At 39.1% G+C, this 21,495-nt stretch overlaps 1 protein-coding gene and 1 pseudogene across 3 annotated transcripts in view; one reads left to right on the forward strand and one right to left on the reverse strand.

Moving 5' to 3' along the window:
* Window positions 1–21,495, reverse strand: part of MARCHF1 (membrane associated ring-CH-type finger 1) — a 1,143,673-nt gene that overhangs the window by 1,100,445 nt on the left and 21,733 nt on the right. The gene's annotated exons all lie outside the window — the stretch shown is intronic.
* Window positions 7,114–21,147, forward strand: LOC139033977 (deoxyuridine 5'-triphosphate nucleotidohydrolase pseudogene; annotated as a pseudogene).

The following is a 21,495-nucleotide window of genomic DNA, read 5'->3' on the forward strand; positions in this document are numbered from 1 at the left end:
ACTGAGCATTTAAGAATCTAGTCATACCCCTAATCCCATTAGACTTTAAAATTTTGTCTCTAAAAGGAAGAAAAGGTGGAATTAAACAACAAACTAAATTAAGTGAGAATGAACTGAGCACTTGCCCGTGTTGGGGGTGGGGTGGGGAGTGGTAATATGATATTTTTAGTTTTCTAGGAGGATGTACAAGAGGAGGAGATAAAAATCTAGACATTTTGCCTAATAATTGGCATCGAGCAAAGTTGTCTGACATTCTTTATAGAATATCAGCCTTATTTATAAGCATAAAGCTTATAAGCAACCTAGACTCCACTTCAACCAGTGTTGATTTATAAATTATTTTTATTTGGGAGAAACTGGAGGAGTTCATACTGACTAACTACAATAAGAAATGAGTAGAGGAATAATCTTCATTTAATTAAAATACTTATTAGAATAAGGCTCTTCTACTTCCTACAATAAAGTTAGGCTTTGTCTCATACCAACTTCTGTGATTCATGATGTTCCCATGACCTGGAGGAGCCAGAGACATAGTTACAAGATAGCTTGTTTATAAATAGAAATCGCTGTGCTTGGGTCTTCAGAGATGACCCCAAGTAGAAGAGAAGGTGTAGAACCTGATTTGAGAGGCATGAAGCTCTAAATGACATGGGGGATAATAAAAATATCACTGTTACCCAGAAATGAGACCAGGATCAGAGACTGGATTAATAACAATAAAGTAAGCATTATAAAGTAAACAAAAAAGAAATGATGAGAAGTGATTCTTACCTTAACAAATGTCTGATCTCCTGACCTTAGTTGTATGTGACCATGGTTGGTGGTGGATGTTGGGCCAATTCATTCATACATTCAAATATTGCGTATTCAGATAATACTATATTTCATTTACCTTTCCAGATACTGGAGATGCCATCTGAAGGAATAAGTCAGATAAGCTCCCTGTTTTAGAGCATCTTAAACTCTAGTGAGGACAGTTTATGATCAACAAAACCTGCTTTGAGGTCTTAAAGGTAAGTAAAGCTCTTGTACCCCAGAAGATCTTTGACCTGGGATTTTACTCTTTCTGACACACAGGAATAATACTGATTCACACAGAGCAGAGTGGAATAATGGGGGTGTGAAGATGAAAGCCTCTTATAGCCAGAGCTCTTGAATCAATTCTGGCAAGTAATCTACTGCTAGTTACCAAAGATTATCTGCACCCCCACTCAGAAATTTATGTTTAACTTCATAGTATGTAATGTATGTCTTCTGAAAACAATATCAGTGATTTAAAAGAGTTATTCACACTTTTCAAAATGCAATCAACTATGAGCTACAGGAATATTTTCTGGTTCAACTTCTTTTTTTTTTTTTTTTTGTATTAAACACTATAATTTTATTTTTTTATTCTGGTTCAACTTCTAAATAGAAGTTTAAGAACATTATAAGGCCTCTGCATTTTCGTTCTTCTCCTCTCTTATAAAGCACAAATATCAAACCATTAGCCACTCAACAGCTCCCAGTTTTGAAGTACCCTTTTCCCACTAACAAACTTATTCAGAAAAACCAATCTATATGTAAGAAATGCCGGTGGCATTTTTTCCCTTATATATCCATTTTAGAGCATAGTACTTATTTTTCTGTGTTTGTCCAATATTACAGGTTTTATATTCTTTTATAGGAATGCTTCTGGAATTAATGAAATTTTGGAATAAGGGTTTCCACAAGCCTTTAAATACTCTATAATTTATAGAACTTAAATATCATAATCAGAATCACTATACTTATAGACATGTTTTATTAGTACATAGCAGTTACTTGTAAAAGAATATAACATTAAGGATGAAGAAGGAAAACTATTTCTTTAGCATTTGAGGTAGAACTGTAAAGTCACATACATTCCAAATGCACTATCTTATATTTTTCAAAGGTTTCAAGAAATGTCAAACATACAGAAGACAATGTAACATGGTTGTTAAGTAGATGTTTGGCTTTTGACATCAGAAATATCAAAGCTGGAATTCTGACTCTGTCACTTAGTGACTGCATGGCTTTGATTAACTAGACCTCAGTCTATTCGTAAAATTAGGATGGTAGTATTTATTTCACAGAACTGTGAGGATTATTTCAGTCTTTTAAGCAATCTCCACACTGTTCTCCATATGACCCAGCAGTCCCACTCCTGGGCATACACATTGAGGAAACCAGATCTGAAAGAGACACGTGCACCCCAATGTTCATCGCAGCACTGTTTATAATAGCCAAGACATGGAAGCAACCTAGATGCCCATCAGCAGACAAATGGATAAGGAAGCTGTGGTACATATACACCATGGAATATTACTCAGCCATTAAAAAGAATTCATTTGAATCAGTTCTAATGAGATGGATGAAACTGGAGCCCATTATACAGAGTGAAGTAAGCCAGAAAGATAAACACCAATACAGTATACTAATGCATATATATGGAATTTAAAAAGAAGGAAACGATAACCCTATATGCAAAACAGAAAAAGAGACACAGATGTACAGAACAGACTTTTGGACCCTGTGGGAGAAGGTGAGGGTGGGATGTCCAGAGAGAACAGCAATGAAACAAATATACTATCAAGGGTGAAAGAGATCACCAGCCCAGGTTGGATGCATGAGACAAGTGCTCGGGGCTGGTACACTGGGAAGACCTAGAGGGATGGGGTGGGGAGGGAGGTGGGAGGGGGGATTGGGATGGGGAATACATGTAAATCCATGGCTGATTCATGTCAATGTATGGCAAAACTCACTACAATATTGTGAAGTAATTAGCCTCCAACTAATAAAAATAAATGAAAAAAAAAAAAGTTGCTAGCCAAGTAACACTGAATATGATGCATGAGGGAAGGTTGTTTTGCACCAGAGAAAGATTAGAAGATAAAAGAAACTTTGGCTAGGTTTAAGAAAAATAACTGAGATAAGAAACAGCAGCATGCATTGAGACTTACTAAACAGCAATGAGACTTACTAAACAGAATATCTGAAATTAATTTTGTGAAAGTAAATGACATTTTCAACATGGATTTTGCTTTAGGTACATAAAAAGAGTGCAAAGGCAGTGTACACTGATAGGACTCTTGACAAATGAAAATTGGGAGACTTGGTTAATATAAGCAGCTTATCATTTACCCAGATATCATTAAAGAAAAAAGTGAATAAGATCATCAGGTTGTTATAATTAGCATCATATTACCAATATTATCGCAAGAAAATTAAACCTATTTTCTGGCTATTATATCAAGTTCAGCATAATTTGTGAAATAGATAATGCTTTTCAGTAGTATTTGTTATTTCAAAACTAGCTTTTTCTGAGTATATGGGGCATTCAGCAACCAGGTATTTAAAAATTAAAAAAGAAAACAAAACAAGGAAATGTAAAAGAAGCTCCAAAGGTCCTTTAATCTTTCTCCAAGTATTTTCTACCAATAGCACTTTAAAGTATTTGGAGAAATATATGTCAATATATTCTGTACTTCAATCCATTTAAGAAAGGAATTTCTCTAATTACTCTACAAAACCTAACCTCAAACAACAAAAACAAAGATTTTTGGTTTCTCCTGGGGATTCAGGGTTACCACTGCTAACACAACAGGTGAATTTAAAAGGAAGACAATTTCATTCCTTTGCACCCAGCTGTTACAAAACATTTGGAAGATGTGGACGTCTGCATTGTGCCTTTAAGCATTCGATTAACTCCAGTGATGTGTGGAAGTGTCATAGCATATGTATTAGTTCTACCAAGAAATGATGTTTGGGGAAGAATTCATTTTTTTTCTCATTTGCCACTCTTTTCAATATTCTTGTCTGATGTATTTAAAAGCTCTGAACTTCATCACATCTGTCTGAAGTGAAATCCTTCAATCAAGTTACTACTTCTGATACATACTTTAGTTGCTGCTTCTATGGAGAAGAAAGATTCTCTCTGAAGTTCTTATTTCTGGCACACTGTAAGTAAATTATGGATGCCTATAGTCTATACATTGTGAATATACAGTTTAACAAGCTATACCAGCAACAGAACATTCAAATTATTTATGCTGCAATTTCAACATACTAGTTTGCTATGAAATAAATAAGGCACCATCTAGAGCCTCATTTTTCTTCCTATAGCAAGATCATAGCTATACTAATGCCATTTTTTTCTTTTTTTTTTTTTCCTTTTTAATAGCCTCACAAATATAGATAGTACTACAACATAGATGCTTACATGTAGCTGAAGTCCATCTCTCTGGGAGACACAGACCACTAGAAAAGTGACAGATTGTTCCTCTCTCTAAATGTCAAACAGTCTGTCAGTGGAACCCAGGAATCTGGATCTTTAGCTATTATACAGGTATTGGTTATTCACACCAAAATCTGAGAACCATTGATAAAGACTTAAATTAAAGGTGCCATTAGTTCAGAAAGTGGCATATTTTGACAGCGAATATGAGCAGGATCCCAGGACCATCTATGTGATTGGCATCCCAGGCAGGTATCAGGCATCAGTTGCTGTACCATCCACCCCAGGTCAACTCAATAACTGTCCTGTGTGGTCATTACTAAGAGTATCATAATGAAGACTTTGTGACCCAGCAGAACCCCTGGCTTTCCTCTCAATGGCTTTATCTTACAAGATAAAAGCTCCCAGCTTTATCCAAATGGGAAAAATCAGTTTGTTTGTTTGTTTTCAAGTTTTGCAATATGTTTAACACAGCAGATGCCCACTTGCCATACTTCCAGGGGAGAAGGCTTCTCAGACATCCAGTCCCACTGCTGAAGAAGAATAGGAGTTCTTAGTCTCCAGAGAAACCATAGCAAACATTTCTGGCCTTTGTAAATCTTTATGTCTCTATTATTATTATTATTATTTTATTACTTTAAAACAGCTTGGTGAAGAGGGTTTGAAAGAAACAGTAGAATACCTTTGTTCAGTTCAGTTCAGTTCAGTCAGTCGCTCAGTCGTGTCGAACTATATGCGACCCCGTGAATCACAGCACGCCAGGCCTCCCTGTCTATCACCAACTCCCGGAGTTTACTCAAACTCATGCCCATCGAGTTGGTGATGCCATCCAGGCATCTCATCCTCTGTCGTCCCCTTCTCCTCCTGCCCCCAATTCCTCCCAGCATCAGGTTATTTTCCAATGAGTCAACTCTTCACATCAGGTGGCCAAAGCATTGGAGTTTCAGCTTCAGCATCAGTCCTTCCAATGAACACCCAGGACTGATCTTTAGGATGGACTGGTTGGATCTCCTTGCAGTCCAAGGGACTCTCAAGAGTCTTCTCCAACACCACAGTTCAAAAGCATCAATTTTTCAGCACTCAGCTTTCTTCACAGTCCAACTCTCACATCCATACATGACCACTGGAAAATTCATAGCCTTGACTAGATGGACTTTGGTGGCAATGTAATGTCTCTGCTTTTTAATATGCTGTCTAGGTTGGTCATAACTTTCCTTCCAAGGAGTAAGCGTCTTTTAATTTCATGGCTTCAGTCACCATCTGCAGTGATTTTGGAGCCCCAAAAAATAAAGTCTGACACTGTTTCCACTGTTTCCCCATCTATTTGCCATGAAGTGATGAAACCAGATGCCATGATCTTAGTTTTCTGAATGTTGAGCTTTAAGCCAACTTTTTCACTCTCCTCTTTCACTTTCATCAAGAGGCTTTTTAGTTCCTCTTCATTTTCTGCCATAAGGGTGGTGCTCATCTGCATATCTGAGGTTATTGATATTTCTCCCAGCAATCTTGATTCCAGCTTGTGCTTCTTCCAGCCCAGTGTTTCTTATGATGTACTCTGCATATAAGTTAAATAAGCAGGGTTACAATATACAGCCTTGACATACTCCTTTTCCTATTTGGAACCAGTCTGTTGTTCCATGTCCAGTTCTAACTGTTGCTTCCTTACCTGCATATAGGTTTCTCAAGAGGCAGGTCTGGTGGTCTGGTATTCCCATCTCTTTCAGAATTTTCCACAGTTTATTGTGATCCACACCATCAAAGGCTTTGGCATAGTCAATAAAGCAGAAATAGATGTTTTTCTGGAACTCTCTTGATTTTTTGATGATCCAGCAGATGTTTGCAATTTGATCTCTGGTTCCTCTGCCTTTTCTAAATCCAGCTTGAACATCTGGAATTTCATGGTTCACATATTGCTGAAGCCTGGCTTGGAGAATTTTGAGCATTACTTTACTAGCGTGTGAGATGAGTGTAATTGTGTGGTAGTTTGAACATTCTTTGGCATTGCCTTTCTTTGGGATTGGAATGAAAACTGACCTTTTCCAGTCCTGTGGCCACTGCTGAGTTTTCCAAATTTGCTGGTATATTGAGTGCAGCACTTTCACAGCATCATCTTTCAGGATTTGAAATAGCTCAACTGGAATTTCATCACATCCACTAGCTTTGTTCATAGTGATGCTTTCTAAGACCCACTTGACTTCACATTCCAGGATGTCTGGCTCTAGGTGAGTGATCACACCATTGTGATTATCTGGGTGGTGAAGATCTTTTTTGTACAGTTCTGTGTATTCTTGCCACCTCTTCTTAATATCTTCTGCTTCTGTTACATCCATACCATTTCTGTCCTTTATCGAATCCATCTTTGCATGTAATGTTCCTTTGGTATCTCTAATTTTCTTGAAGAGATCTCTCTAGTCTTTCCCATTCTGTTGTTTTCTTCTATTTCTTTTCATTGATCACTGAGGAAGGCTTTCTTATCTCTCCTTGCTATTCTTTGGAACTCTGCATTCAAATGGGTATATCTTTCCATATTCTCCTTTGCTTTTCGCTTCTCTTCCTTTCACAGCTATTTGCAAGGCCTCCTCAGACAACCATTTTGCCTTTTTGCATAAAGCTATGAAAAACTACTCAAGTCAAACTACAGGCAGGGAACAAAGCACCACCGATTAACAGATTAAAGATTAAACATTTACTGAGTATGGCCCTGCCACCAGAGCAAGACCTAGATTCCCACAGCCAATCCCGCCCACCAGGAAGCTTCCACAGGCTTCTTATCTTCATCCCTCAGAGGGCAGACAGAATGAAAGCCACAATCACAGGAAACTAACCAAACTGATCCCATGGATCACAGCCTTGTCTAACTCAAAGAAACTACGGCTATGGTGCGTCGGGACAGCCAAGACAGGTGGGTAATAGTGGCAAGTTCTGACAAAGCATGGTCCACTGAAGAAGGGAAAGGCAACCCCTTCAGCATTCTTGCCTTGAGAACTGCATGAACAGTTTGAAAAGGCAAAAATATATGACAGTGAAAGATGAACTCCCCAAGTTGGTAGGTGCCCAATATGCTACTGAAGAAGAGCAGAGAAAAAGCTGCAGAAGGAATGAAGAGTCTGAGTCAAAGCAGAAACAATGCCCAGTTATGCATGTGTCTAGGTGAAAGCAAAGTTCAAAGCTGTAAAAGACAGTATTGCACATGGACCTGGAATGTTAGGTCCATGAGTCAAGGTGAATTGGAAGTGGTCAAACAGGAGATGGCAAGAGTGAACACTGACATTTTAGGGATCAGTGAACTAAAATGGACCAGAATGGATGAGTTTAATTCAGATAACCATTATATCTACTACTTTGGGCAAGAATCCCTTAGAAGAAATGGAGTAACCCTTATAATTAACAAAAGAGTCTCAAGTGCAGTACTTGAGAAAATCTCAAAGACAACAGAATGATCTCTGTTCGTTTCCAAAGCAAACAATTCAATATCATAGTAATCCAAGTGTATGCTTCAACCACTAATTCTGAAGAAGTTGAATGGTTCTATGAAAACCTACAAGAACTTCTAGAACTAACACCAAAAAATGATGCCCATTTCATCATAGGGGACTGGAATGCAAAGCTAGGAAGTCGAGAGATACCTGGAGTAAAAGGCAAGTTTGGTCTTGGAGTACAAAATGAAGCAGGGCAAAGGCTGACAGAGTTTTGTCAAGAGAACACACTCATCATAGCAAACGCTCTTTTCCAATGTCACAAGAGACGGATCTACACACGGACATCACCAGATGATCAATACCAACAGATTAATTACATTCTTTGGAACTGAAGATGGAGAAGCTCAGTCAGCCAAAACAAGACCAGGAGCTGACTGTTGCATAGATCATGAACTCCTTATTGCAAAATTCAGATTTAAATAGAAGAAAGTAGGGAAAATCACTAGGCCATTCAGGTATGACCTGAAGCAAAATACTTTACAATAATACAGTGGAAGTGACAAATAGATTCAAGGGATAAGATCTAGTACAAAAAGTGCCTGAAGAAATATGGATAGAAGTTCATAGCATTGTGCAGGAGTGGTGATCAAAACCATGCCCAAGAAAAAGAAATGCCAAAAGGCAAAATGGTTGCCTGAGGAAGCCTTACAAATAGCTGAGAAAAGAAGAGACGTGAAAGGCAAAGGATAAAAGGAAAGACACACCCATCTAAAAGGAATGTTCCAAAGAAGAACAAGGAGAAATAAGAAAGCCTTGTTAAGTGATCAATGCAAACAAATAGAGGAAAACAGTAGAATGAGAAAGACTAGAGATCTCTTCAAGAAAATCAGAGATATCAAGGGAACATATCATGCACAGATGGCCACAATAAATACAGAAATGGTATGGACCTAACAAAAGCAGAAAATAATAAGTGGCAAGAATACACAGAAAAAAAAAAAAAAGATCTAATGACCCAGATAAACACAATGATGTGATCACTCACCTAGAGCCAGACATCTTGGAGTGCAAAGTCAAGGGGGCCTTAGGAAGCATCTCTATGAACAAAGCTAGTGGAGCTGATGGGATTACAGGTGAGCTATTTCAAATCCTAAAAAATGATGCTGTGAAAGTGCTACACTCAATAGGATAGCAAATTTGGAAAACTCAGCATTAGCCATTGGACTGGAAAAGATCAGTATCCATTCCAGTCCCAAAGAAGAACAAGATCAAAGAATGTTCAAACTACTGCACAATTACACTAATTTAACATGCTGGTGAAGTAATGCTCAAAATTCTCCAACTAGGCTTTAGCAGTATGTGAACTGAGAAATTCCAGATGTTCAAGATGGATTTAGAAAAGGCAGAGGAACCAGAGATCAAATTGCCAACATCCACTGGATCATAGAAAAAGCAAGAGAATTCCAGAAAAACATTTATTTCTGCTTCATTGACTATGCTAAAGCCTTTGACTGTGTGGATCACAACAAACTGTTGAAAATTCTTTCAAGAGATGGGAATACCAAACCACATTACCTGCCTTCTGAGAAACCTGTATGCAGGTCAAATAGCAACAGTTAGAACCAGACTTGGAACAATGGACTTGTTCCAAATTGGAAAAGAGTATGTCAAGACTGTATATTGTCACCCTGTTATTTAACTTATATGCAGAGTACATCATGAGAAATGCCAGACTAGATGAAGTACAAGCTAGAATCACAAGTGCTGGGAGAAATATTAATAACCTCAGATATGCAGATGACATCACCCTTATGGCAGAAAGTGAAGAGGAACTAAAGAGCCTCTTGATGAAGGTGAAAGAGGAGAGTGAAAAAGCTGACTTAAAACTCAACATTCAAAAAACTAAGATCATGGCATTCAGTCCCATCACTTCATGGCAAACAGATGGGGAAATAGCGAACATTGACTGATTTTATTTTCTTGGGCTCTAAATCACTGAAGATGGGGACTGCAGCCATGAAATTAAAAGACACTAGCTGCTTGGAGGAAAAGCTATGCCTAATCTAGGCAGCATATTAAAAGGCAGAGACATTACTTTGCTGACAAAGGTCCGTCTAGTTAAAGCTATAGCTTTTCCAGTAGCCATGTATGAATGTGACAGTTGGTCCATAAAGAAGGCTGAGCACTGAAGAATTGATGCTTCTGAGCTTTGGTGTTGGAGAAGACTCTTGAGAGTCCCTTGGATTGCAAGGAGATAAAACCAGTCAATCCTAAAGGAAATCAGTACTGAATATTCATTGGAAGGATTGATGCTGAAGCTGAAGTTCCAACTCTTTGGCCACCTGATGTGAAGAGTTGACCCATTAGAAAAGACTCTGTTGCTGGCTAAGATTGAAGGCAGGAGGAGAAGCAAACAGCAGAGGATGAAATGGTTGCATGACATCACCAACTCAATGGACGTTAATCTGAGCAAGTTCTGGGAGATAGTGAAGGTCAGGGAAGCCTGGTGTGCTGCAGTCCATGGTGTTGCAAAGAGTCAGGCATGACTGAGCAGCTGAACAATTGTGATAGTGGAGATTTTCATATTCTTTCGAATATTTCACAGAAGGCATTCAGAAATTATAACCAGTTAGACACAATTTCACACCTGCTATAAAATTTCCTTTTATTGTTTTACTAATAGTTTTAAGCAAAAATGTATTTATTTTCAAAAATCACTACAGTGTCTATCAAAAATTTCTCCCAATTTTATCCTTAAAATATTCATTGAATGAATTATATTAATAGGTAATGCATAAGCAGGAGAAGGCAATGGCACCCCACTCCAGTGCTCTTGCCTGGAAAATCCCATGGACGGAGGAGCCTGGTGGGCTGCAGTCCATGGGGTCGCTAAGAGTTGGACACGACTGAGCGACTTCACTTTCACTTTTCACTTTCATGCATTGGAGAAGGAAATGGCAACCCACTCCAGTGTTCTTGCCTGGAGAATCCCAGGGACAGCAGAGCCTGGTGGGCTGCCATCTATGGGGTCACACAGAGTCAGACACGACTGAAACGACTTAGCAATGCAAAAGTAAACTTTCATTATACCCATAGAAATTATCCCATTTTTTCATAATACTCGTACTGTTTCAATATAGCCATATATGGTGTTTCTTTATATTTTGTCCTGACTTTTAACAGCAAGAGTCCCTATATAGAAATGTCAAATTTATTGACCTGTAATTGTTTATAGTCATCTCAGTTTCCTGAAATAATTCAGTGGTGTCAATTTTATTATTTTTTTTATTTTTGATTTTGAGTCTTCTCTCTTATTTTCTTGATTAGCAGAATCAAAACTTCAGATATTACATTACTCACAAAAAATAACTTAAATTGGACTAAAGACTGAAATGTAAGAGATCTAAAAATATAAAACAGAAGAAAACACAGGGGGGAAAAGCTCTCGGCATTGGTCTTGGCAAGAGTTTTAATTGTAAAGCCAAAAGTCACTGCTGTTGATGTTGTCCAGTCACCCAGGCATGTCTGGCTCTAGCCACCCCAAGGACTGCAGCAGGCCAGGCCTCCCTGTCCTTCACCACCTCCTGGAGTTTGCCCAAGTTCATGTTCATTGCATTGGTGATGCTGTCCAGCCATCTCATCCTCTGATGCCCTCTTCTCCTTCTGCCCTCGATCTTTCCCAGCATCAGGGACTTTTCCAATGAGTTGTCTGTTTGCATCAGATGACCAAAATACTGGAGCTTCAGCTTCAGCATCAGTCCTTCCATTGAATATTCAGGTTGATTTCCCTCAAGATTGACTGGTTTATTGTCAATCTTTGCTGTCAATCCTCGCTGTCCAAGGGACTTTCAGGAGTCTTCTCCAGCACCACAGTTTGAAGGCATCAATTCTTTGGCATTCTGCCTTCTTTATGGTCCAGCTCTCACAACCATACATGACCACTGGGAAGACCATAGCCTTGACTATACGGACCTTTGTCAGCAGAGCAATGTCTCCAATTTTCAACACAACGTCTAGGTTTGTTATTGCTTTCCCTCCAAGAAGCAATCACCTGATTTCATGGCTGCAGTCACGATCTACAGTGATTTTGGATCCCAAAAGAAGAAATCTGTCACTCTTTCCACCTTTTCCCCTTCTATTTACCAAGCAGTCGTGGGACCAGATGCCATGATCATAGTCTTTTTTTTTTTTTTTAAATATTTAGTTTTAAGCCAGCTCTATCACTCTACTCCTTCACCCCCATCAAGAGGCTCTTTAGTTCCTCTTCAATTTCTGCCATATAGTGATATCATCCACATATCTGAGGTTGTTGACGTTTCTCCCACATATCTTGATTTCAGCTTGTAACTCATCCAGCCTTGCATTTCTCATGATGTGCTCAGCATACCTGTTAAACAAACAGGGTGACAATAGACAGTCCTACCATACTCCTTTCTTGATCTTGAACCAATCAGTTGTTCCATACAGGGTTCTAACTGTTGCTTCTTGACCCGCATACAGGTTTCTCAGGAGACAGGTAAGATGGTCTGGTATTCCCATCTCTCTAAGAGCTTTCCACAGTTTGTCATGATCCACATAGTCAAAGGCTTTAGCACAGTCAATGAAACAGAGATAGATGTTCTGTTTTTGTTTTTGTTTTCTGAAATTCCCTTGCTTTCTCTATAATCCAGTGGATGTTCGCAATTTGATCCAAATTGATCTAATTAGTTTCTATTCCTTTTCTAAACACAGCCTGGGTATCTGGAAGTTCTTGGTTCACATAATGCTGAAGCCTAGCATGCAAGATTTTAAGCATGACCTTACTAGCATGGGAGATGAGTGCAACTGTCTGATGGTTAGCACATTCTTTGGTACTACCCTTCTTGGGAATTGGGATGAGGATTGACCTTTTCCAGTCCTGTGGCCACTGCTGGGTCTTCCAGATTTGCTGACATAATGAATGCAAAACTTGATGGCATACTCCTTTAGGTATTTGAATAGTTCTGTTGGAATATCATCACATCCACTAGCTTAATTAACAGCATTGCTTCTTAAGACACACTTGACTTTGCACTCCAGAATGTCTGGCTCTGGGTGACTAACCACACCATCATAGTAATCTGGTTCATTAAGATCTTTTTTTATACAGTTCTTCTGTGTATTCTTTCCATCTCTTCTTGATCTCTTCAGCATCTACTAGGTCTCTACAGTTTCTGTCCTTTATTGTGCCCATCTTTGGGAGAAATGTTCCCTTGATATTTCCAATTTTCCTGAAGAGATCTCTAGTCTTTCCCCTCTTGTTGTTTTCTTCTAGTTTTATGCACTGTTCATTGAAGAAGGCCTTCTTGTCTCTTCTAGCTATTCTTTGAAACTCTGCATTTAATTGGATGTACCTTTCCCTCTCTCCCTTGCTTTTCACTTCAATTTGTTTTTCTGCTATTCATAATGCCATCTCACAAAACCACTTTGCCTCCATGAAGTTGATCTGTTCTATGAAGACCTAGAAGACTTCCTAGAACTAACACCAAAAAAAGATGTTCTATTCATCATTGGGGATTGAAATGCAAAAGTAGGAAGTCAAGATATACCTGGAGTAACAGGCACATTTGGCCTTGGAGAACAAAATGAAGCAGGGCAAAGGCTAACTTAATTTTTCCAATAGAATGCACTAGTTATAGAAAAGACCCTTTTTCAAAAACAAAAGAAATGACTTTACACATGGACATCACCAAATGATCAATACCAAAATCAAATTGATTACATTCTTTGTAGCTGAAGATGAAGAAACTGTATACAGTCAGCAAAAACAAGACCTGGAGCTGACTATGGCTCAGATCATCAGCTTCTCATAGCAAATTCAGACTTTAAAAAAATAAATAAAATTGGGAAAAAGCTTAGGCCAGCCAGGTATGACTTAAATCAAATCCAGTATTAATTTTCAGTAGAGGCAATGAACAGATTCAAGGGACTATATCTAGATAATAGTGTCACTGAAGAACTATGGACTGTGGTCTGTAATACTGTACAGGAGGCAGCTAACAAGACCATTTCAAACAAACCAAAAGTGCAAGCAACAAAAGCAAAAATGAGTGGGACTACCACTAAACTAAAAAGCTTTTGCTCAACGAAGGAAATAACAAATTGAATGTACAGAACAGCATCCTATGAAATAGAAATATTTGTAAGCCAACTATCCTACAAGGTGTTAATATCCAAAATATGTAAGAAATGCATAGAACTTAACAACATTAATAACAACAATCCAATTTTAAAAATGGGCAGAGTAGAATAGACATTTTCCCAAAGAAAACATACAAATGGCCATTCAGTTCAATTCAGTCATATCCAACTCTTTGTGACCCTATGGACTGCAGCATTCCAGGTTTCCTGGTCCATCACCAACTCCCAGAGCTTGTTCAAACTCAATGTTCATTGAGCCAGTGATGCCAAACAACCATCTCATCCTCTGTCATCCTCTTCTCCTCACGCCTTTAATCTTTCCCAGCATCAGGGTCTTTCCTAATGAGTCATTTCCTCACATCAGGTGGCCAAAGTATTGGAATTTCAGATTTAACATCAGTCCTTCAAATGAATATTCAGGACTAACTTCCTTTAGGATTGACTGGTTTGATCTCTTTGCAATCCAAGGGATTCTCAAGAGGTTTCTCCAACACCACAGCTCAGAAGCAATTCTTCAGCACTCAGCTCTCTTTAGAGTCCATTTCTCACATCCATACGTGACTACTGGAAAAACTATATCTTTAATATACAGACTTTTATTGGCAAAGTAATGTCTCTGCATTTTAATATGCTGTCTAGGTTGGTCATAGCTTTTCTTCCAAGGAGCAAGCATCTTTTAATTTCATGGCTGAGGTCACCATCTGCAGTGATTTTGGAACCCCAAAAAATAAAGTCAGCCACTGTTTCCACTGTTTCCCCATCTATTTCCCATGAAGTAATGGGACCAGATGACATGATCTTAGTTTTATGAATGTTGAGTTTTAAGCCAGTGTTTTCACTGTCTTCTTTCACTTTCATCAAGAGGCTTTTTAGTTCCTCTTCACTTCCTGCCATGATGGAGGTGTTATCTACATATCTGAGGCTATTGATATTTCTCCTGGCAAAAGATGCTCAGCCTTACTACTCATCAGGAAAAAGCAAATCAAAATCCTAATGAGATAGCATCTCATAATTCTTATGATTTCTGTTATAAAGAAAGCAAGAGACAGAAACTGCTGGCATAGATGTGGAGAAAAGAGAATTCCTTACTGCCAAATTCAGACTTAAATTGAAGAAAGCAGGGAAAACCACTAGACCATTAAGGTATGAGTTAAATCAAATCCCTTACGACTATACAGTGGAAGTAACAAATAGATTCAAGAGATTAGATCTGATACACAGAGTGCCTGAAGAACTATGGATGGAGGTTCATGACATTTTACAGGAGATCAAGACCATCCTCAAGAATGAGAAATGCAAAAGGCAAAATGGTTGTCTGAGGAGGCCTTACAAATAGCTATGAAAAGAGGAGAAGCAAAAGGCAAAAGAGGAATGAAACTATATACCCAATTGAATGCAGAGTTCCAAAGAACAGCAAGGAGAAATAAGAAAGGCTCCCTCAGTGATCAATGCAAAGAAATAAAGGAAAACAGTAGAATGGGTAAGATTAGAGATCTCTTCAAAAATTAGAGATACCAAGGGAATATTTCATGCAAAGATGAGCACAATAAAGGACAGAAATGGTACAGACCTAACAGAAGCAGAAGATATTAAGAAGAGGTGGCAAGAATATACAGAAGAACTATACAAAAAAGATCTTTATGACCCAGATAATCACAATGGTGTGATCACTCCCTAGAGCCAGACATCCTGGAAGGCAAAGTCAAGTAGGCCTTAGGAAGCAACACTCTCACACAATTGCACTTAACTCACATGCTAGTTAAGTAATGCTCAAAATTCTCCAAGCCAGGCTTCAACAAGTACATGAACCATGAACTTCCAGATGTTCAAGCTGGATTTAGAAAAGGCAGAGAAACCAGAGATCAAATTGCCAACATCTGCTGGACTCATCATTGAAAAAGCAAGAGAGTTCCAGAAAAACATCTATTTCTGCTTTATTGATTATGCCAAAGCCTTTGACTATGTGGATCACAATAAATATGGAAAATTCTGAAAGAGATGGGCATACCAGACCACCTGACCTGACTCTTGAGAAACCTGTATGCAGGTCAGGAAGCAACAGTTAGAACTGGAAATGGACCAGCAGACTGGTTCCAAATTGGGAAAGGAATACGTCAAGGCTGTATATTGTCACCCTGTTTATTTAACTTATATGCAGAGTATATCATGAGAAATGTTAGACTGGATGAAGCACAAGTTAGAATCAAGATTGCCAGGAGAAACATCAATAACCTCAGATATGCAGGTGACACCACCCTTATTGCAGAAAGTGAAGAAGAACTAAAGAGCCTCTTGATGAAAGTGAAAGAGGAGAGTGAAAAAGTTGGGTTAAAACTCAACATTCAGAAAAGTAAGATCATGGCATCCAGTCCCACCATTTCATCTCAAATAGATGGGGAAACAGTGAGAGACTTTAGTTTTTTGGATTCCAAAACACTGGAGATAGTGACTGCAGCCATGAAATTAAAAGAGGCTTGTTCCTTGGAAGAAAAACTATGACCAAATTAGACAGCATATTAAAAAGCAGAGACATTACTTTTCAAATAAAAGTCCATCTAGTCAAAGCTATGGTTTTTCCAATAGTCAGGTATGGATGTGAGATTTGGACCATAAAGAAAGCTGAGCGCCAAAGAATTGATGCTTTAGAATTGTGGTGTTCAAGACTTTTGAGAGTCCCTTGGACTGCAAGGAGATCCAACCAGTCCATCATAAAGGAAATCAGTCCTGAATATTCTTTGTAAGGACTGATGCTGAAGCTGAAGTACCAATTCTTTGGCCACCTGACAGGAAGAACAGACCCTGATGCTGGGAAAGGTTGAAGGTGGGAGAAGAAACAGACGACAGAGATTGAGATGGTTGGATGGCATCACCGACTCAATGGACATGAACTCTGAGTAAACTCCAGGAGATGGTGATAGACAGATAGGCCTGGAGTGTGGCAGTCTATGGGGTCGCAAAGAGTCAGACATGACTGAGCAACTGAAAGGAACTGGACTGAACTGAACAGATACTACTGGTGAGAATGTAAACTGATAGAGTCATTATGTAAAACAGTATGTAGACTCCTCAAAAAATTAAAAATAGGAGGGGAATGAGTCAAGATGGTGGAATAGGAGAATGTGGAATACACCTTTCTTCACAGGTACATCAAGACTACATCTAAAAATTAACAATTGTCACAAAGCACCTGCTGAACACTAGCAGAAGACTCAAACACCTAAAAGGACAAGATGAATCCCCATGCAACTGGGTAGGACAATAGAAGGACAAAAAGGAAGAAGAAAATAGGAAGTGGGAAGGGACCAGCTCCCTTTGTAGGGAACTGAAGATGAGGCAAGTTTCCCACACTCAGGAAAGCACATTCACAGTAGGGACATCAGCTGGAGAAGAAAGGGACCTTTGGAGGACCGGAGGGGAACACAGCAACCAGTCTGTGGAAGGCAAGACAAAGTAAGATCTGTGCGCATGATCCCTGTCATTGCCCTGCACACCCCACCTGGAGTCGTGTGTCTCTGGGTGTCTTAGGGGGCCAGGTCCTGAAAAGTGAGGTTTGGAGTACAGACCCTGGGTAGGGGCAGCTACTTTCTGTGAAGGGGCAGGACTAAGAAACTATACAACCAGAGAAATTTCTGAAGGAGCATGAGACACTATAGATCCAGGATAACACTTCTGAGTGATGTGAAAGCGATATGGTCATCACTGCAAACCCCTTTCCCACCCACTGACACTGGGAAGGACTCTGACTTGAACAGTCTTGCCCACCCCTCAAACCAAAGCCTCGTCTACTCATGTTGGCTCTAGGGTCCTGAGCATTGCCACCAAAAACACTCTTTTAGAATCACCCCTGGGTGCTCCAGCCTGAGACAGGAAGCTGCCAATGCCTGTGGGGGCTGAGTGCTAAAGCACGGGATTAGGAGAGCATATCCAAGGAGATGTTCTATTGGTTTGACAGAGAGAACTTGAGTGGACAGGAGTGAGGGGCTCCATGGCCAGGGATGTTCCTAGAGGAAATGTCGTCTGCCTAGGAAATAAGGCACCATTGACGAGTGGTGTGCAAGGGGCAGAACTACCACTGCACCCCCCTTCCCCACCCACAAGCCCTGCTTCACGGGCACTGGGAGGGGTTCCCACTAAAGTGAGTGTCTCCCAATCTGTTGCATCTTCCTACTTGTCGCTGCCACCACAGTTGCTTCACACATGTCCCAGTTGAAAAGTGAAAGTGAAAGTTGCTCAATCGTGTCTGACTCTTTGCAACCCCATGGACTATACAGTCCATGGAATTCTCCAGGCCAGAATACTGGAGTAGGTAGCCTTTCTCTTCTCCAGGGGATCTTCCCAACCCAGGGATCGAACCCAGGTCTCCTGCATTGCAGGTGGATTCTTTACCACAAGGGAAGGTCCCAGTTGTGGCCACTTTATATATTCCTGGCCTGTGCAAATAAGTGCCCTAATCAACTTTAGAGACTCAATTAGTTGCTTCTTTTACTTATTTTGCTTCTTGCCTGGGTGGGGAACATACCCCACATGCAGATGGGATCAAACCAAAGCTGAGCCCCAGGGTTTGTGTAACTAAGGAGGAGAAATGGAGATCTCTTCAAGCAGTTTTGCAAGCAGCAGATTAAATCTTCATGATCTGTTAAGTAAACTGCATCTCTGGAACATGTTAAAGGACAAGGAGTGCTTCCAAAACTGAGACCAGTCTAGCTTTCACAGTTGTGGAATTTGGGGGCAGGTATACACAGGAGTTGGGCCAAGTCAGAATATGATCTGTCCGTACGATGCCTACAGTTGGTCCAGAGCCCTACCTAGAGACATTGGAGGAGCACCTGAGGAGGCAGGGGTCGACTATAGCTCACTATGGAGGCAAGAAAGGAGATAGTGAAGGCCCAGGGGAAAATACTGTTACTAGCATTTTTTCCTCTTCTTTCTTTTTGTTTTTTGTTTAATTTTGTTCTGTTGTTTGTTTTTGTTTTTCCTTACTTTTTTATTTCATTTCTTTATGGTTTGCTTTTGTTTTTCATTTAATTTTCAATATGTTTTGTTTACTCTTCTCTTGTTACTTTTTGTTGTTGTTGTCTTATGTTTTTGTTCTGTTTCACTTTTTACACTATTGTGTGTTCGTTTAATATTTTCTTTTGGTTTTTTGAGTTTGCTTTCTATTTATGTTGTTTATGTTTTTGTCAGTTTTGTTTTTATTGTTTTCGTGTTTCGGTTCATTTGCTTCTTAAGTTGTTCTCTTGATTTTTGTTCTCTCTCTCTCTCTCTTTTTTTCTAATTTCCTTTTCTTTGGTTTGGCTTTCATCATTTGTCTTGCTTTTTCTTTTCTTTCTTTTTTGTTTTTCCTCCTGGACATGTTGCACAGTTTTCAGGGCCTTAATTCCCTGGCCAGTTGTTGGGCCTGAGACTCTGTGGTAATAGTTCTGAATCCCAAGACGCTGGAACCCAAGAGAATCCTCAGTTCCAGGGAATATTAATCAGCATGAGGTCTAGAGGTCTCCATTGCTACATCAAGATCCAGCTCACCTAACTGCCTCCAGGATCCTGTGCTGGGTGCCCTGATAACTAACTAGCAAGACAGGAACACAGCCTTATCCATTAGAAGACAGACTGCCTAAAATTGCACTGAGCTCACAGACACCCCAAAACATACCACCTTATTCAGCCTTGTCCATGAGAGGGACAAGATTTAGCTCCACCCACTGGTCCCTACACAAAGAAACCTACACAAGTCCCTGGGCCAACTTCACCCAGCAAGGAGCAAGTGGAAATATGACCCAGTTGCCTGAAGAAAGGAGACACAAGCACAGTAAGACAGACAACGTTAGGTGACAGAGAAGCATCCAACAGACAATGAAGCAAGGTAAAAACCCACAAGACCAAATAAATGAAGAGCATATAGGCAACCTACCTGGAAAAGGAAGATTTAAGATCTTAGAAACAGAATAGAGCCATGAATTGAGACAACACAGAAATGTCTAACAAGAATGTAGAACTAAAGAACAAACAATGATGAACAACACAATAACTGAAATGAAAAATACACTGGAATAATTGAAGCAGAAAAAAAAATACATATATATAAGTAAGATAGAAATCAGGATGGTAGAAATAACTGCCACAAAACAGAATAAAGAGTAAAAATGCAAAGGTAAGAGGAAAATCTCAGAGAACTCTGGGACAATGTTAATCATACCAGCTTTTCATTTATAAGGGTCCCAGAAGAAGAGAAAGAGTCTAAGAAAATATTTGAATATATTATAGTTGAAAAATTCCCTAACACAGGAATGGAAATAGCTAAACAAGTCCAAAAAGCACAGAGAATCCCACACAGAATAAACCCAAGGAGAAGCATGTAAAGACATATATTAATCACAATAACAAAACTTAAGTACAAAGAAAAAATATTAAAATGTTAAATATTAACATCCACAAAAGGGGAAATCAGCAGTAATACAATGCTCAAGGACTTTAACATTTAACTCACAGCAATGGACAGAACACTCAGACTGAAAATTAATAAGGAAACACAATCCTTAAATGACACAACAGACCAGATAGACTTCATTTATATTTATAGAACCTTCCATCTGAAAGCAGTAGAATATAATTTCTTCTCAACTGCACAGGGAACATTCTTCAGGATAGACTACATCTTGGATCACAACTCAAACCTCAGCAAATTTAAGAAAGGTAAAATGGAATCAAGCATCTTTTCTGACCACAATGCTATGAGATTAGAAATCAATTACAGAGAGGGAGTGATTCATGGGAAGTTTAGATATTGTGTGCTGGGTTCATTCTGTTCTCTTGTTCCCCTGCTCTGAAATTGAGCTCACAATCTTCCCTAACATTCCCTGTTCTCAAGAGACCCAATTCATCTTCCCCAGCAAATGGGCTGAGACTTCAGCAGAGTGTAGCATTTAACCTGGCTCTCAGAACACAGTACCAACCCCACCAAAGGGTCCACACAGTCTGTGGGCTATGATCAGTATAGTGCCTATGGTTACACAGTACCACCAGTGGAGAAAGGCCTTATTAAAACCAACATTCAGATAGTTCTTCCTTCTGGGTGCTATGGAAGAGTAGCTCCCCATTTGGGCTAAGCTACAAAATACTCCACAGATGTGGGAGATGGTATTATAGATGAAGTTTATGGAGGAAATGTTGGTGTTGTAGTGTTTAATTTTGGCATAGAAAAGTTTGAAAAAGAAAGGTGATTGAATTTCACAGCTCATTTGTGAATAGATAGTTTGCCCAGAAATAGAGGAATTTCAAATTTTAAATAATGCTGAGGGGGGTTCAGGAGGTTTTAATTTCACTGGAAATAACTAATGTTATGCCAAAAACAGAAACTGAGAAAATGGACATTCATCTTGAAAAGACTTTGCATAAAGTATTACAAAAATTTGTGTTAAAAAAAAACTATAAAAATGCAAACACATAGAATCTAAACTACATGCTACTAAAAAACAAATAGATCACTGAATAATCAAAGAAGAAATTTAAAAAAATACCTAGAAACAAATGATAATGAAAATACAACAACCCAAAACCTATGGGATGCAGCAAAAGCAGTTCTAATAGGGCAGTATATAGCAATTCATTCTCACTTCAAGAAACAAGAAAAATCTTAAACAATCCAAACTTACACCTAAAACAACTAGAGAAAGAAGAACAAAC

The sequence above is a fragment of the Odocoileus virginianus genome, unplaced genomic scaffold, assembly GCF_023699985.2.
Source record: "Odocoileus virginianus isolate 20LAN1187 ecotype Illinois unplaced genomic scaffold, Ovbor_1.2 Unplaced_Contig_13, whole genome shotgun sequence".
In the NCBI taxonomy this organism is placed as follows: Eukaryota; Metazoa; Chordata; class Mammalia; order Artiodactyla; family Cervidae; genus Odocoileus; species Odocoileus virginianus.